Here is a 6,666-nt window from a genome sequence, read left to right as displayed (position 1 = left end):
GTTCGACGACAGCAAGACTTCTTCGTTAAGAGAATTGTGATCTTAACAGACATTTATTCATATTAATTACGCAATTGAAAATAAAAATTATATGCCTTTCACTTGTATTAAGAGCAAAAACAATCTCGAATTTATCGATTTATAGCATACAATATTTACCAAAAAAATAAAAATAAATTATAGCTCACAAAATAAACCTACGTAAATATAAACACGCATACAACAGTTAGTAAGTACTACTCCTAGTACTTATAAAAGTAGATACAATTAGCAATAAAATCATATATTTAAGTATAAAATATTTTAGTCCCGATAATACCCGATATTATTAGTAGCAACTATATACAATCTTTTAATGCATTATAGAATCTAAGTGTTCTAAGAGATCTTTTTAACCATTTTTATATTCCAACAAATATATAGTTGAAAACTCACCGGAACTAGATATAGAGTTTCCCTTCACTTTTATTCTTAATCTATTCATAGCTTACCATCAAAATCAACACAGTAAATTAATTAGGAAACATTTTTCGGCTATTAGGATTTTCAAATTTTCTATTTTAATTAATTAGTAACAAATATTTTATGCTCCATAAATTTATCCTCTTATAAATTTATTTTTGGGTCGTGTATGGGTACCCGCAGTGTCGGGTACGGGATACCCGGCACAGGTATCCCGTACTTCCGATATGTTGCGGAGCGGGTATTGGCACAACAAATTTGCCTGAAATCGAGTATAGGAGTTTATTTGTGATTTCCTCATTTCTATAGTATAAGAGTTTATTTGTAAATTCCTCCTTCGTATAGGAGTTAATTTAAAAATAAATAAAAAAGAAATTGGGGTATGGGTACCTGACTTGTCGGGTGCGGAGGTAACCTGTTTCGCCACCCCTACTCTAGTGTGAATGTTTTAATATCAATATTTTCAGTTACAACTCGAAAGAAAGGACAAACAAATGTTGAACAAAAATTAGTTATAGCCTATCCAATAGCTTTAAAGTATATTACAAATTATTTTGGAACAAATATTAAATTAATTATTGTGATCTCAAAGCTAATCAGCCTAATCACCATGTTGGTTTTTATTTAGAGCATCTCCAAATAAAGGATCTAAATAAATAGATTAAGAGAAAACTATCATATGCATCTCTTTTTTCTTCTTTAATTTTAATTTTTTTACCTATTTTCTACGCAAAAGATAAATATAGTTGTACTGGAGGACTATTTCTGTATAGCTTTTTCGATTTACCCTCTTCCCTTTAAATTTACTACAAATAGTTTTTACGAAGGTATATCTTGTTTTTGAAGTGGTGAATGAGAATTATACCTTAACAATTTACTTCTTTCTCCGGGAGATGCTCTTAAAGATGAATGTAAAGACACTGAAATACTAGGTTGAAAGCAAAGTAAAATATGAAAAATAATTTATTTATTAATTTTACTTTAATTTTTTTTCCAATTTTATGTTTTCATTCATTTTTGTACTCTATTTCTTTTACTATTTAATTCAAAATATGTTTTTTTATATAAATTATGTATTTAAAAGAAATCTATTACTTCGGGTGTAATAAAAGAAGAAAGACATCGTATAGAAAGAGAATGTGGGGAAAAAGAAAGAATAAAAAAATGAATAATGTGGTTGGTGAGTGGAAATTCACGAAGTCTGCATTTTGGGGTTGTGGAAGCAAAGAAATTCGGAAATACTGAATCCACCATCTCTTCCTCCCTATATATACACATACGCATCACCACCTTCCAATTCACAAACACCCATTCTCTCTCTCTCTCTCTCTCTGATTGCTGAACATCTGCAACTCCTGTGTGAGTGTTTAACTGATCCGCTCTTTCCTTCGTTTCCTCAACTCAACAAAAAAAATCGAGATGGCCAAGAATGTCGGGATCCTCGCCATGGAAATCTACTTCCCTCCCACTTGCATCCAGCAGGTGAGTTACCTCTCCGAATTTCTCTTTTTTTTTCACCAAATCTTGATGCCTAAAGAGTGCAGTTTGTTTCGTGTTCATAGTGCTCTCTTCGTGTTTGTTGTTTTGCGTGTGCAATCTGTTTCTGGGTTTTTTAGTTATAGAAATTTTGTTGTTGTGCTGAAGTGCGTCACTGTTTGTTTAGATTGATTTCTTTGTTGTGCTGAAATTTTATAGGGTGGAGTGGAGTGGACCCACCTCTTAATTGCAAACTTTCTCTGCTCCAGCTCTCTTTCTCTATCTCAATCAATCTCTTTATTTTTATTTTCATTTTGATATAAAAATTTAAACTTGAGGGTTTTAGATAAAGCAAAATCTCAGATTCACTTAGGGGGAAAAAACAGATCTTAGTTTAGAGACTTATCTGCAGAATTTATTTTGTTGACTTAAGCTGTTATATGATGCGTTGCAGGAGGTGTTGGAAGCTCATGATGGAGCAAGCAAAGGAAAGTATACAATTGGGCTTGGCCAAGATTGCATGGCATTTTGTTCCGAGGTCGAAGATGTCATTTCCATGAGGTTATTAATCTACTATATTTAATAAAAAAAAAGGGATTGAGCAGAATAACATCTCTGTATTGTTCTTCGTGTCTGGGTTGATTGTATTATTGTGTATAATAGCGATGATGTTGACATGCATTGAAAGTCTATGGTTATCATATAGTATTACAATAGCCTTTTTTCGGTAGTTAAATGCATTTGTGGCTTAAAACATGACGTATCATCTGTTTTCCTGTTGAAAAAGTGAATATTCACTATTGATCAATTAGGTAGTACATTTGTTACGATTAAGTTGGGAAGTATTCTGTGTTTTTTTCCTTTTTTGCTGAATCTTGGCTCACAAAATTTTAAGTGTGTTCATCGTAAACTTTATGTTATCTCTGAAATTTTTATATATTGCTCAAAATCAATGTATCCAGAAGGATTAAATGCTTCACAAATCTATTGCATTACTTAATAATTATGATTTGGGAAAGATCTGGAAGACTGTAACGCTTAGACTGAACATTCTGTCTTTTTCACTTGCTTACTAACTCATCAAAGTATAGTAAACAGGAACTTGGTTACCTTGAATTTTCTAACTATTGTTAACTTTTTGAACTTTCAGCATGACGGCAGTAACTTCACTTCTAGAAAAAGTACAATGTTGATCCGAAGCAGATTGGACGCCTTGAAGTTGGAAGTGAGACTGTACTCGACAAGAGCAAATCCATTAAGACATTTTTGATGCCTATCTTCGAGGTGTTTTGGCTTTATTATCTGCCACTTAAGCTACAATAACATTTTCTATGGGTCTGCTTTATCACTTATATATGAGACGTTATATTATGGTGTAGCTGTAGGCCTCCTAGAGTTAACAGAAAGGTAACATATCATCAATAAGCTCCCCCTCGGTTTTTCTATTGAAAATACCTTTCACCACAGTATGTTCATGGCAAATCTTAGAGTCATTAGTAGTTCCATGATTGAATGTGACTATATCGTTTACTCTCTTTGTATTTGTTGATTGATTAATATTCTAATTTCAATTCAATCAAAGCCTTTTTTTATTTCCTTGCGGTCCATATCTGACTACTACCCTCAACAATTCTTTTTATTTTTACCATTTTACCCTGCATTTGCAGTTATAAATTTCTTTAACACAATAATGATTCTTATAATTTCTCCATGTGCATGAACAGAAATGTGGCAATACTGATATCGAAGGTGTTGACTCAAGCAATGCTTGCTATGGAGGGACCGCAGCACTATTTAAACTGTGTCAATTGGGTGGAAAGTAGTTCTTGGGATGGAAGATATGGGCTTGTTGTCTGCACTGACAGTGCGGGTAGGATCATCATCTCTATAGCCATGTATATTTGGATTTAAAGTTGCTAAAGTGATGAAGTGTTAAGTAAAAGGAGCCAAAAATAAATAGTTACCATTATGTTTAAGCAGGATCCTTTGTATATTTTGATCTTTGTCTATCCCATCATTTAACATGGGTGCTGATTTAGATTCTATTAAACCCAACATCTTGTTTTGATATTTACCCTTTTGCTTCGTTGACAGGTATATGCCGAGGGACCAGCTAGACCTACTGGTGGGGCTGCAGCCATTTGCCATGCTAATAGGACCAAATGCACCTATTGCTTTTGAAGGCAAGCTTAGGTCGAGTCACATGGCTCATGTTTATGATTTTTACAAGCCCGACCTTGCCAGTGAATATCCAGTAATTTTATTCTGGAATCCCTTTTTTTCTTACATGTTCTCTTGTTGTCAATCATACCTTCAAAGTTGTGCTAAAGTATGTAGTGTTCTGTCATTTATCTTTGATGATTGTTAAATTCTTGTAGCCAGTGTTATGAAAATGATGTCCTGCTACAAATTCTCATTGCATTATTTGTTTGTTTCAATTATGATCGAATCTATGCTTTGTAGGTTGTTGATGGCAAGCTTTCACAGACTTGTTACCTCATGGCACTGGATGCTTGTTACAAAGGCTTCTGTCAAAAGTAAGCTCAGTAGACAATTGATTTTGCACCTATGCTTTTTATCACTGGTATTAACTTTTATGTACAATAGGTTTGAGAAGCAGGAGGGCAAGCAGTTCTCGATCTTGGATGCTGACTACTTGTATTCCATTCTCCATACAACAAGGTACTGTGTAAACCACGGGCCTGCCCTAACAGAGTACCGAGTTTTTAATGTACCAGTTTCTCCTACGTTGAAAAAGAATAAGCATTGTTGACATTTTTTCTTGAAACCTGCAGCTTGTACAAAAAAGTTTCTCAAGATTGTTGTTCAATGACTTTTCGAGGAATGCCAGGTGAACATTATCATCATCTGTACAGCATTGACTTACTTTGTCACAAGTTTCTGCCTACCTGACTCTCTGGATGAATTTTCAGCTCCATCGATGAGGCTGCAAAAGAAAAGCTTGCCCATTTTCATCACTAAGCAACGAGGAAAGCTACCAAAGTCGCGATCTTGAGAAGGTGTGAATCATCTTCCCCTTTTCTCAGTTTATGTTGATGATTAGTCTGTTTGCTATACCATTCTTTGTGCTAAAGATACAAAAGCTCTGTGGGCTAACAGTCATCTTTTTCACAGGCATCTCAACAAGTCGCAAAACCTTTCTTTGATACCAAGGTGCAACCATCTACGCTCATCCCAAAACAAGTTGGGAACAATGTATACCGCATCACTCTATGCTGCATTTGCTTCCCTCATCCACAACAAAAGTAGCACTCTGGTAAACATCTGTTGATCCTATGGGATTGGCTTGCTCGGCTTTATGAATGATGTCAAACACAAATATGAGACATTTTCTTGACGGATTTTTTTTCCTTTATTTTTTTTCATAAGGCTGGGCAGAGGGTCATCTTGTTTCCTACGGGAGTGGTCTTGCAGCCACCATGTTCTCTCTCCGTTTCACTGAGGGAGAAAAACCTTTCAGCCTGTCCAACATTGCATCTGTTATGACGTTTCAGAGAAGTTGAAGTCAAGGAATGAGGTACGTTGGAACTTGGAAGTGTAGTCTTCTGGATTCCAGAAGCAGTGCTTGTTTAAATGTTTGTTCTTGGTAGAGATAGTTGTTAATAAACACTCTCTCTGTATGCAGTTCCTGCCAGAAAAATTTGTCGAACTGATGCAGCTAATGGAGCACAGGTATGGAGGCAAAGACTTCATCACAAGCAAGGACTGCAGCCTTCTTGCACCAGGTACATACTATCTCACTGAAGTCGACTCCAAATACCGAGATTCTATGCCAAGAAGGCCGTTACGAATGGAACTGTGCGAATGGCCACTGAAGATATCATATGCCATAAAATTGGCTCTTCGTCTGTGTAGTTAATTCAGCACATAGACAAATAATCTATTTTCATTGTTTGGTACAAGCATCTGAGTTTGTTTGACAGATGAATTATTAGTAGTCAGAGTTCCATTTTCTGTGTTTTTTATTTTTTCTTGGATTCTGTAAAAGAAGCATCTTAGATGATGGGTGTATTCAGTATTCTGTTCTACATCTTAATGAATTCAATTTAGCCCTAGCTTGGCATACATCTTTACTTTCCATTCTTAATGCAAATTGTGTTTTACTTTCAATCCAATTCCACTTACTCTTGTGGTGCAAATTGTGTCATACTCCAGCTTCTATCCTAACACCATTTATAGTCTAAGAATGGAGTGTGTTGAAGTAGCAAATGGTGGGACTAACATGTGTTGTGGTTCCAATTTTAGATGCCCATGATTGCAAAAATCTAGAAATAAAAATGAGCATTTTTACACAAGGATGGAATGGACATTAGATTGAAATGATAATTTTACATTTATTTCATTTAGTATATCTTTTTCCATTTGTTTATAAATTTTTTTAATAACTTATTAATATTACAAATTAATTACTTTCAATATTAAATTTACCTTTTTTTGTTAAGAAAAAATAAAATAACAGAAAATAAATTTAACTTTGTCTTTGTTATATAATGCAAACAATGATTAAATTAATTTATATTACAAAATAAAAATGATAACTTGCTAAAAATTTTCACTCTAAATTATTTAACACACAAAATATAATTTGTTATAAGATGAAATATAAATTGTATTTCATCATTATATGAAGATAGCCATACATGACATACTATTTCATCCTACCATCATTCAATTCTTAACTCCAGAGGTCCCCAAACAGAACCGAAC

The 6,666-nt window shown here is 34.1% G+C and overlaps 1 pseudogene; it reads left to right on the top strand.

Annotated features, from left to right (window-relative positions):
* Nucleotides 1-1,575: 1,575 nt before the first annotated feature.
* On the top strand, nucleotides 1,576-6,024 carry LOC121789720 (annotated as a pseudogene).
* The last annotated feature ends 642 nt before the right edge of the window (nucleotides 6,025-6,666 follow it).

Source organism: Salvia splendens, unplaced genomic scaffold (assembly GCF_004379255.2).
Source record: "Salvia splendens isolate huo1 unplaced genomic scaffold, SspV2 ctg316, whole genome shotgun sequence".
Lineage (NCBI taxonomy): Eukaryota > Viridiplantae > Streptophyta > Magnoliopsida > Lamiales > Lamiaceae > Salvia > Salvia splendens.
The sequence above is the reverse complement of the archived record's forward strand: the minus strand, read 5'-3'. Positions and strand labels throughout refer to the sequence as shown.